At 41.3% G+C, this 12,140-nt stretch overlaps 1 protein-coding gene and 1 long non-coding RNA gene across 5 annotated transcripts in view; one reads left to right on the plus strand and one right to left on the minus strand.

The window, feature by feature from the left end:
- The window catches only part of LOC119148294 (tyrosine 3-monooxygenase-like), a 52,566-nt gene extending 46,239 nt beyond the window's left edge, over nucleotides 1-6,327 (plus strand). The window contains exons 13-14 of one of the 4 annotated variants that reach the window (XR_005104357.1): nucleotides 283-454; nucleotides 2,016-2,601. The gene's annotated coding sequence lies outside the window, so the exon portion shown is untranslated. Of the gene's footprint in view, nucleotides 1-282 lie in introns of all 4 variants that reach the window. The other 3 variants (XR_005104356.1, XR_005104355.1, XR_005104358.1) reach the window with 3 other exon arrangements.
- The window catches only part of LOC119148295, a 62,642-nt gene that overhangs the window by 20,771 nt on the left and 29,731 nt on the right, over nucleotides 1-12,140 (minus strand). The gene's annotated exons all lie outside the window — the stretch shown is intronic.

Consider the following 12,140-nt stretch of genomic DNA (forward strand, 5'->3'; position numbering starts at 1 on the left):
TATCCCTAAAATGTTTCTGATGTTTCCTGAAAGAGACAGCAAACACAGAGGAAAGATATATTCTGTGCTCTAGAAAATCTTAACCTGTCAAAAAATTCACACTCCCAAAGGTAAAAGGTAGTTAGTGCTTCTTAGAAGGTCCACCTAAATTTATTAGCTCAATTTACCTTTGGCCTGGACAACTTACCCCAAATCTAACCACTGAAGTACACAAGGTCTTTACTGAAGATGTACCTATTGCCCATTTCTCTAGTTTAATAAATTTGTTTCTTGTTCCTCCAGAGTGGAAAAGAAGTTTTGGGTCCAAAATAGCATATACATGCATTTCATGATAAGAAGACTTACCTTCCTCAGTTCACTGCTCCGAGGAGGATTTCAGAAGCAGCATTTCATATCCAGGTTCACTACTTTCCCCATGACAACTGGGATGTTCGAAAGAGAAGCATTCAAAGTGGTACCTTAGTACCTTAGTGTGCTGGTCTCCTTTTTTAGAACTGGATTTGATTTCACTAGTTTGATTTAATTACTGTATTTAAACTCTGAATAAGTCTGGACTATGGTTTTTCTAGGTGGTACAATATCCCAGACTCATTCTGAATAAAGGTACTGCTATTAAGGAATTTCAAAATGTTTTAGCATTTCTCTACATGGCAGACAGAATGGTTTTGTAATGTAAACTTACCTAACCTAAGCTGCCTTGCTTGCGCACTGGTAGCTGTCTCATTGTGCCAGCAAGGAGCTTGGTAAGGGCTACTTTGCCCATCTTGGGAGAGTTTTGCAGCCTCTGCTGAATTCCCTGCTCCCATGACCAGACTCTCCCTGCTGGCACTCATCTGCAGCCGGAGGCCAAGTCTGCTGCCTTGATGTCTCGGTGGAATCTAAGTTCACTCTTCAGATGTCCTAGTATGTGCCACAGTAATGCCAGTTAATAAAGTACTTGCCTGACCTACATCAGTTTTGATTAAGAGCAGAACACCCCAAAACCGAGACTTGGGACTCCAGGAATTATGGACCAGAGTGTTTAGAGGCTGTGCAGAGCTTACATGGCAGACCGAGTTGCCTTTGAATGTACTAAGATTCAGGCATAGCAAAGTCATTCTCTCTATCAAGATGTTCGGGGCAGTTTACCCTAATTCTGCACTTCTTGTATGTTTATTTGCCAGTAACTGAGGAGTCCAGGTAATGACATCACCTCAGGATTACCCTTTTATCCACAAGCACTTCCACATCCCCACCTACCCTTTTAACTACTGCTTTTTCCTTGGACTTAATTCTAGACAGGGAACTGCCACATTTCAGCATTCTGGGGCTTAGGAGAAACATGTAAGTGCTTGCCTAAAAGCCATAGTTAGCGCAGGGAGCTACTCACAATCAAGCAGTAGGCTAGAAGCAGGGTGCATTGAGACCTCACTTTTGGGATATGCCCAGAGAGGCACTGAGGGGTCTTCTCAGTCAGCACAATCCCAAGAATGCCCATGAAGTTGACAGAGACTGTAGAAACTCCTGTGGAGATCAGAAGATGCTTCAAACTGAGTGCTTCTTAACATCCTGCTTGATGGATATAATAGCAACTGTTCAGGCATCTGGTAGCCTTTGGCTATGTGCTTCCTAAAGAGTGTATATTACTGCATACTGCTTAAAGAGCACAAAGGCTGTTGGTATGTGGTTAATAAGCAATGCACAAGCCAGAATGTGGTATTTAGAAAACCAATGTGTTTTTAATGTAAGTAGACATTGTTACTAATATCTAAATTATAACCCCCCCACACCTTCCAGACTGAGTCCAAAGCACCTATCCTTGCCAGGGACAACAAAGTAACCCAAATATGGAGTTTCTTGGTTGAGATAGTTTTGAGTCATGACATTTCTTTAAAATAAACATTAGGAAATTATCCAAAAAGTGAGATCACCCCGCTTTCTGAAGTATCTTCCTATCTCCCAAATGTTTTGGCTAATATCAGTCGTTTTGCTGAAAGCTTATAGTCTGACATAGAATTTTGCCTGTACAATTTCAGGTGGATTAATTTCAGCTTGAAAAAGTCAGCGTGGGACTCAAAGTCAGGCTCATTATGGAAGATCTTTCATCATACTAAACTGTGGAAGAAAGAAGCATCTCTCCATCTTGTATTTTCTCTCAGTCAGCACTAACAATAACTTTGCCTCTGCTACTGAACAGCTGAGCCAAAAAACCAGAAAGACAAAAGCCAAAGGCAAACCAAGAAGACAAGAAGCAGAGACAGCAATGAAGACAGAGAGAGAAAAAACAAAATCTACCCCACATACAAACCTTGCTCTGAAAGCTCAAAGATAGGAACAACAGTGTCTGTAAAAGTCAGCTTTGACATTAGGAGATGACAGCAGCAGCAGACATGGCAAAGCACCTAACATGACCTACTGTCAAGAAAAGCTAATGAAAACAAGATGGGAAAAATAAGGGAAGTTTGTCACTTTAAAAGAGAAGAGTAATTTTTAACACTGACAGTGTGCAAACCAATCAAATACTCAGATGTTGGATCAGGTCCATATCAAAGTAACCCAGCCTATAATTACATGAGCATCGAAAAATGTCAAAACACAATAATAAAGATACTGTGGAATTGCTTTGTCTTTTGTGGAGCAAGCCTATCCATACCACCAAATAAGGGAAAAAGTTAAATAGGAGTTCAGCATGATGATTACAGTAAAGGAACCATAAAGGGTGGGAATGGGCAGAAGTAGGAAGAAGAGAAGAAAAAGTGCAGAAATTAGCAAAAGTGAATAGTGAGTGAAAAGAAAGAGACAGCTTTGTGCTAGGTGGATACCTGAGAAAGAGCTGCAACGGAGTCATGTCTTGAAGAAATCTCTGTATCTACGTTTGCAGAAAAATATAGTATCTTCCACCAGTCCACCTAATACCATCAGAAAAAAGCAAGCATGCCTTCACAAATACGGGCCAACCTTCAGGTATGAAATGGAAAAAAGGTTTTGTATGCCCTGAAGGTTTTCTGGTTTTCAAACAATATAAGCTGGAGTAACAAGCGTACCACCTCTTCCCGCAAAGCTGATCTGGCCTATACACTTACCCCACCATAGCTATACTGCCAATATATCAATATTGTCACTTGGAATTCCCAGAACACAGGGTCAGATATAAACTGATGCAGCTACACTGAGTAAAGTGAATGCACATCTATTTTCATGAGTTGATAAATCACTTCAGGATCTGGCCAGAGGCATGTTTAGTCCTAATTGCCTGACAGGTCCCCAATGTGCTCATTGTGTATCTACTTTTGCTCTTATTGAAGCGAATGGAAGCTTTAACCTTCAGCTTTGGTGGGAGCAGCATGAGGCCAGCCCTAGATGTTTTGAAAAATCTTACCTATTTCAAAGAAAACATTCTCTGCCTTATAGGGGTAATTCTCCCATCATTTGAGAATGAGGCAATAGATTGCATGAATTAACTCCTTATTTGTGTGTACAACATCAATTATTTCTAACATCTCCTCGTCAGAGTTTGAACTGCATAATCAAATGCAAAGAAATGGAAAACAGGAAAGCAAAGTTATCACTAATGATCAGAACCCCAACCAGCTAAAACCTCCTATGCCTTCAGAAAAGGGACAGCAACCTTCTGTCCACCAGAAGCTAGTCCTTTTCCTTCTTGCAAACACCTCATTTAATCTTGCAGCACAAATAATAATCCTGAACTTCCTAAATGTTATCCTAGATCTACTACTGCAGTCAATGGGAGTTTTGAAAGTGCAAGGAGCATGCACTGGACTAGAGCCTTGGGCTATAAGATCTAAGTCCAAGTCTATGCCTTTTTCTAGTCTGAAAAGTGCCCACAAGTTTATGGGTAACCTATAAAAACATTAGAAGTAATTGTGGTGGTCTTACATTGTTTAGATTGTTTGGTTTCCACTCCCCAACCTCGTAATATGAACAGAGCTATTACAATGATCTATTATAGTTGGGGCCAGTCTCACTATAGAAAACTTTGTACAAGCTGAGAACCAAAACACAGTCACAGCTCCAAACAGCTTGGGGATGAGATGAATTCTTTGTCTATCCTGCATCCTAAATGCATCCAAATTATTCTAGTATCTGTATATCTACATGGACCACTTAACTCCCTCTTGAACTCTCCTTAGTGCTTTAAATTACTTGTCAGCCATATGTGAAAACCTTTACCTCATCTAAAATTTACATTCCAGAGCTTTCTATCACTGATTTCTCTCAGCAGTAAAGTTTCTTTTGGTCTCAGTGCCACTGGAATGGTGGGACCGAGCTGCTCCTGCCTTTTGTATAGCTACTCAGAGTTGTGTGTGGAGCAGAAATGTAATCAGCCCTGGGCCAGAATTTCAGCAGTCCCTTATTTAGTGCATCACAGCATGGGGGAGGGCTATCTGACATAACAAGGTAACATGATTGCTGCTGCTGGCAAGAAGACAGATGTCAACATTGCTTCTCCTTTTCACAGAAACATACCTGCCTTTATGAAGAATAGGTTAGCAAATATTGTAATACAAATAGTAACCTCAGCAGAGCTGCCAAAGCAGGCTCCAAAGAGACTGACTTGTTTACAGTCTGGACCAGTGCCTTAAAACCTGACATGCTTATTCAACAGAAAATTAACCCCAAAACGGGTATCATCATTACTGCAGAGAGAAGCTCCAGAAAGATAATATCCTAACTCCCTCCAGCTGAACTCAGGACATTGTCCACGTTTTATCACATCAAGTGCCCTTGTAGTCATTCAGAATAAACAAGCAAATAAAGAAGTGAGGTGTATCTCATGTGATAGCTTGGGTCACTGGGACTGCATAGATGTTTGGCTCGTGGCCCAGCCCCCTGCCTTCACTTGAATTACTACTGGAATCTAACTTCTTGCATTGTTTTAAGAGACTAAATTGTTCTCTCTATGTACTTTGGTCATCCCAACTCAGATGTTATCTTTTCCTTTCCCACTCTAGTTTTTGGCTATAAAAATTACACATGAAGAAGAGTGCTGAGGAAAGCCTTTTTTCCCCAGCTGCAGAGTGTGTGTGTGTGTGTGTGGCTATGGTACTGTTCTCCTCCAAATGACTTTGACAAAGATTGTAATTTATGAGGTCATTTTTTTTTAAGAGATTACTAGTGATTCTCAGGAAAATGAATGCTACTATAGATAGTGATTCTCATGAAAATGAATGCTACTATAGATTTGACCTTGGAAGGGGCAATACCAAACTGGTGTAGGTATAAAGGGATAGAAGAAATTGTTTCTGAAGTCATTGTAAACATTCAGTGACAGATGAAACCTTCATAGGGAATGGTCACTGATCTGGAAAAGTCACTCTAAAGAGATGTCATAATCTTTTGCTATCAAATTTTTTGAAAGATGGAGAGAAAGACTGGTCCTGGAATTATTATGCAAAGGCCTGTAATGCTGGATTTACCAAAAGAGACCTCAATCAGCTTTCATTGCATAATTCAGTTGATTTTGAGCAACCCCATGGGCGAGCAAGAGAGGGACCTGACGTGGCACAGGTGAGAGCCAGGGCTTTCCTATGTGACCTGGTGGCAGAGCTCTGTGGGAGGCTGTGCACTGCCCTGCATCCTCCATGAAGGTCAGTGGCAGGCACTAGCGTGGCAGCTTCTAGATGGAAACAAATGAGGGTGGTGCTTTTCATGCCCATTACTTGGTATGTCAAACTCCACTTCTTTGGGAGAAATTGATCTCAGACCTCCATATAACCTGGCAACTAATTTAACTGGATTTGGATTTCATGCAAGTATTCATGTGTTATGAAACTTTTACTGAAACTAGACAAAAAAAGGATTTCCCCTATCTCAGACTATTTCCATTGGGATCTGAACTGGAGACATTAATGAGAAGTCAATATTAAGAGACTGCAGCTGTCATCTAGAAGAAAGGGTGAACATAGGGAGTTATTGCTTGGGTGGTCAAAGGTGATAATAATTTTTGATGGTTACTCTTGATGGCCAACATGAAGACACATGACTTCCTTGTTCAACTGCTTTATCAGTGAACCTACAGTTGGACAAGCAGGTTTCCTGGGGCTGCAGCAATATGTCATTTCTTTTACCCTGTCAAAGTGGTGGACTGTTGTTAAGAAGGGAAAACTGAAGCGCCCTATAGTTATCAGGTCACAGGCGGGTTGGGGATTAAGCACATAATCCAACTAGGTTTTGGTGAGAAAGCACATACTTCCACTGGAAATACCTGACAGCACCTCCTCTATGCTGAAAGTGTAATAGAATGCAGTGAAAATTGAAAGGTTTTCCACAATATCATATACAAAGTCTAAAAGAATTGTATCCCTTTTGTAAAATTTGGTAACTGTTAAAAAAAAAACAACCAACAGAAAAAAAGAGCATTGCTTCCTCTTCTGTCTGTATTTTTAGAGTACTATCTGCAAGAACTTATTAGAGCCAACCCTACTAAATTCCTTATAACTATCCCACAAGGGTGGTTCTCAAAGTGAAAAAGAGAAAAATGTTGGCAGTTTATGTAATGTCTTTTTCACTTATACAATCTGAGAGGCTATCTAGGAAGTTCAATGGTATACGAGTCTCTGGTGGCAAAAATCAAGCTGGAAAGCTTTCTCTGCAAGCTCAGCCTTGTTTATCAGTGTGTCCTGTACAACTTTGTCTCATATCTCTCTCTGCTCATGAGAAGGCAAAGAAAAACCACATTCCCTTGAAAAATGACAGACTGAACTAGAATGCAGTATTCGGTTGACTGAAAAAAACCTTACACATTTTATGAGAGCTACTTCTGGGTCTGTTTTGCTGGAAGCAAACATTTGCCCACTAAAAAGTCTGGTTGATTTCAAGTGGGACAGTAAAATGTTCCTGCTAGTCCTTACTCCATTCTCTGCCTTTCCTATAAGTAGCCCAGGTTCCCTAGTCTTTTCTAAAATGTTCCCGCTAGTCCTTACTCCATTCTCTGCCTTTCCTATAAGTAGCCCAGGTTCCCTAGTCTTTTCTAAAATGTTCCCGCTAGTCCTTACTCCATTCTCTGCCTTTCCTATAAGTAGCCCAGGTTCCCTAGTCTTTTCTAAAATGTTCCCGCTAGTCCTTACTCCATTCTCTGCCTTTCCTATAAGTAGCCCAGGTTCCCTAGTCTTTTCTAATCTGAACGCACAGAGGTTCAGTCTCCTCCCCTCTCCCTTGCAGCATACATGATCTGGAACTCAGGACTGTTAAATGCCTAACTCGTGCCCCTCTTGCTATTCAGTGTATTAACAACTCTGTGCTCCTGTGCTATTTTCCCTCCTCATGTGTCTAGTACAAAATGTTAAGCATCCTTGTGACCTTTAAACATCCTGCACAGCTCTCCATCTCCTCTTTACATGATCCAGACTCATCTCCACCTCCTGTTAGAAAATCCTATGCATGCACCTGGCTTGATTACATCAGCATATATGCACACAGCTGAGTGAACACATTTCAATGAATCTACTGCAGAAGCAAATGGAAATGAATACCTCTCCTTCTGTCCACAATCGAACAGTTGCTCTACTATGGTATCAATTTGGCATGAAATTAGAGTTATCTGTAAATCTGTTTTCATTGCTACCTGAATGCTGTGATGTGGAAGCTAGAAAAGAAAGATACTGACAAGATTTTGATGGTGGCCACTAAAAGCTGAAACTTTCAGTTCCTTGTGCTTAAAACAGCACCTTCTATGGGTGTTACATCTTTTTTCTCCTTTTCTCCTAGGTGCAGTAGCTACATATTCCAGGAGTATGTGTGAGTAAATCAAGAATTGCACAAGAGATCCAAGACACATACCAGTCACTATAAGCTACTACACAATTTACCCAGCAGTTGCATTTCTCAACATCTCTACTAGGGATATTGTGTTTTTCAGTGTTCTACTGCACATAAGTGGGTGATAGATGTTTCTTCAACCTGCACAACAAACATGCAGGAAACACCAGGAAGAGGTACAAGGATCTTATAAATGTATATGCGCAGCAGTACATTTGATTTGGAATCCTGAGTTTGACTGTAGAGCACACACAGCCTTTCCTCCTTCAAGGGTAGAGGGCTACTGGACTGGAGGGATACCGTAAAATAACTCCTGACTACTGCTGAGCAGGGCAAACCAGTGAACAGAAGTGTGGGTTCATTGCCGGCACCAGCTGGACAAAGGAGAGCAGCAGTATAAGAAAACAAGTGTTATTAGGAATAAAAGGTCTGCTCTGGATTCTTGTTCTGAACTTGACACCAGAGTACCAGGAAAGTCTCTGTGGGAGAGTTTGGAAGACTTCAATTCATGTCTGGTGGAGCAAACAGCAGTTGTAAAATCTCAAGAGATGAGGGCCACCCAGAGTGTGTCAGTTTATCAACTGGACAGCTGTGGTGTGTCTGCAAATGCCAAACCATAAGCATATTGGCAGGGGAAGCAGGAACTGTGGCCAGCACACAGAGAAGTGGCTCCTGAGTTTCTGAATTGCCTGCCTCTCGGAATACACTTCTGGTCCAGGCCAGCCTGCCAGCTCCAGCCAGACTACCATGCAGCAGGCCAGTGACACAAACACACCTCACACCTGGCTTCACAGCCTTTGGGAAGATTTCTCTAATAATATAAAGGATGGCATTTTGAGAATATTGTAGCACTCCGCTCACCTCCCTGCCTTGGAAAAGACCTTATACTCTTTTTGCTTCTCAGCTAGGGAAACAGCCCCTTAGGAGCTATGAGCAGTGTGACACAAGGACCTGACAGTGACAGAGAAACCACCTAGGGACTTGGTCAAATGCTTTAGGATCATGTCTGATCATAGTGTGTGAGCATAGCAGTAAAGCTACTTTTGCACAAACACAGTAGTCTTACCACAAAAGAGCACCCTGTGTCTTAAAAGCAAAAGAGTCAGTTGTTGCTGATGGCTGAATTTTCCACCCACAGGGAAAAAAGCTGGAAAGCAAAACAAATTAATCATGAGAGGAAGGCAGAGAATCATGCCTCGAAGAACAACTTGGGCTACAGTGGCAAGATAACCATCAACAACAAATGTCCAAGAAAAAGTGGACATGCAGTAGATTAAATATTGAATGAAGTGTTATACAAAACATACACAAAATTTTATATCATCCTTAGGTGTCGTTCAGATACTGTATAAGCTGTGATATTTACGATTATTGATGCTTATAGTAGTAGTAGTAGCAGCGTTAATATATCAATAGGCTCTGAAGAGATAAACTCTATTCCTAATGAAGTTCTGGTGAATCCTAATAGATTCCACCTGATCCATTTTGAGGACATTAGCTATGGCTTATTTTCTGAATGTTAAGCTCCTAACACTGGAAGTAGGGGCAGAGGATTATCCAGGCTTCTTAAAATCCTCTAACCAGCGAAGAGTTAGGCAAAGGCAGGGGCAAGTAGGTGCTGTTCTTGCCTGTCCTCTGCTACCCTCTGGGCCAGATTAGTGGGCTGTTAGATATTCTGGCCTGATCTTTCCTCTTGCTTTCCTGTACTTTCATTGGAGAAGGATAGACACAGGCAGACTGGGGTGCACTCTAGAAATGTCTGCAGTTGTTCTGAGGTTAAGGGAGAGAGGAGGGTGTCTTTAGAAACTAGCAAAAGATCCAGTCTTTCTTTCCACTGACTCTGTCTTCCTTGTGAAGCATCACTGTCTCCAGAATCCTTGCAAGTAACAAGGATACTTCTTCCCTGCAAATACAAGGAAACAGTCTCAGGGCATTATATCAACCAGGAACCAAATACTGGTGGCACCGTTCCAATGGAGCTATCAGTAAAAGTTTGCAGCAATTACTCAAATGTCCCAAATGTTGGTTTACGGTGAATGGTTGTGTCTGCAACATACAGAACAACACAGACCGATTTAAACATGTTTCCCAGAGCCGAGTTGAATCAACACATGGTCCACATCAGGGGGATTGGACTAGATGACCTTCAAAGGTCCCTTCCAATCCAAACCAATCTATGATCCCTGCAGTTGCATAGGCATTCTGGAGCTGCATATTTGAGAGATGGGCATTGGGGTCCATTAGGGAGCAGATGGTGATTTGGGATATCAGGGGACATCAAGGTGTGTGCTAGTGAGAGAAAGAGGAGACCACTACTGTTTTGCTTTTCTATTCCACCATGCCTGAGAGTTTTTGTGCATTCCTTAAGACCAGCACTGATGCCTGGCCCAGGCAGCTCCTGCAGGCGGGTGTGATGGGAAGCAGGCAGGGCTGAGCAGGCACCTGCTGTGACCATGCGCACAGTTGCCAAGTGGCACCATGGCACGAGGTGAGGACCTGCCACCAGAGCATTCTGTAGTTTGCTAGTCACAGAGTCAAATGGTTGTGAGGAAGATGTAGATCAGCTAAATAACATGGTCCTGCTACTCAGCTGGTGAATCCTTTCTGCTCTCCAAATCAAGTGGGACAATCTGGCATAGGCTGACTCTACCCTTCTTATTCCCTGGATCTTTTGTCATAATCACAGGAAAGGATAAAAAACAGGGAAAAAACAACCACACAACCAACCTCATTTGTTTGACTCTTTACCCATAAATACCACACCTGTTAAAATAATCTTTTGGCTACTGAGGTCAGAGTGAGCAGTGAATTTTGCCTGAAAAATGCAAACAGAAGGAACTTCTTATTTGAAATTTTAATGGCAATATCCAAGCATAGCCTTGCAACAAAATCCCTCTTGTTAGTTTCAGTGCACAGCTACAGATTTTATTAGGACAGCTCTAACAGGGCAGAAGAGGGAAAGGGTTGATGATTAGTCATTAACAAGATGCAGCCACAAAGAAGATGACAGCTATGACTCTGGCATGTCTTGCTAAAGAAAGGGAAGTATTAATGTCATTGCTAAAAGCTTTGGCAAGCCTCCATTATGAGAACAATACAATTCTGACCACCCATGTGCAACAAACATGTATTGAAAATGAAGCAGGTACAGAGAATGGCCACACAGCTGATCAGAGCCTGCCTCAGAAGGGGACTTAAACCAGTGGGTTGTTCAGTCTAGGAAAAGAAAGGCTGCTGGATGTCCCAGTGACTGTAAGTTCAGCAGACATAAGGGAAGGTATAAAAGTAGATACAGAGAAGAACTTTGAAAATCTAAAGACAATAACAGTATTAGTAGTTGTAAATTGGCTAGGACTAAATTTAGGCTAGAAATTAGAAGGTTTCAAACTTTTGGAAAAATGAGTGGAGCTTTGGTGCTTCTCTCCTTGCATTCCCTACTCTCAGTCCTTCATGGTCTCCTCTAGTTGCTACTGCTATTTCTCCCACGCAAATCTGATGTAGCAGCACAAACTGGTTATTGAACTGAATGGTGCCCCTAGCTTCCACGGTTCCCAGGAGGTTACACTCTGAGTAGCAGCTGTCCTTCTGTGCACTATAAGTGAGCAGTTTTTGCCCTACACTATCCTGTAATCCGTAGTAGAGTCAAAGGGATTACATTCCATCACATTCACGCAATAAAACAACAATTTTTTTTCCCCAGATATGATAAAAAAGCAAGTCTTAACAGCAAAGCCACTAAGTTTTTCCCTATAACAACACAAAAGACAAAGGGAGAATCAGATTTTTAATAAGGATATAGAATCTACATAAGGATCGAAGATAGGCTGGATGCTTTAAGATTATCCACCATCCAGTATAAAATTTGTTTCCTAATAACCGCTCCATACCAACTACTGAAATATCATTCACCCATTCTGTGCACTGCTTTCATCCCTACCACACATTATAAAATGTAATACCAAAGATAAGAAACCATCAACAGCAGCTTCACTGCTTTCAATACTTCAGTACAAACACTGCTTTCTACTCCTTTAAGAACCAACACCGACATCTGGATCAATCTTCAGTTATTTGCAGTAGCAAACCCTTATCATCAGTCTGAATACTAGTATAAACTCATATAAACAGAGACTAGCATAAGGGTATTAAGATGCATTTTATTTAGCTGCATGGGAACTTGTTATTTTGCTCATAAACATGGGAACTGTCATATTTAAATATTTCTCCAATACAGTCATAAATCTCTGTTATAACTGAATGTCTGAGTCTAGCTTTCTCTTTGAACTTTATCTTGCCTTTATGGAAATTTATTGTCTATGGTTCTTTTTTTTTTTTTTTAGTTTAGTTGCTTGCTTGTAGTTTTGTCTACTGTCTGTGTTACA

Source organism: Falco rusticolus, chromosome 5, assembly GCF_015220075.1.
Source record: "Falco rusticolus isolate bFalRus1 chromosome 5, bFalRus1.pri, whole genome shotgun sequence".
NCBI lineage: Eukaryota > Metazoa > Chordata > Aves > Falconiformes > Falconidae > Falco > Falco rusticolus.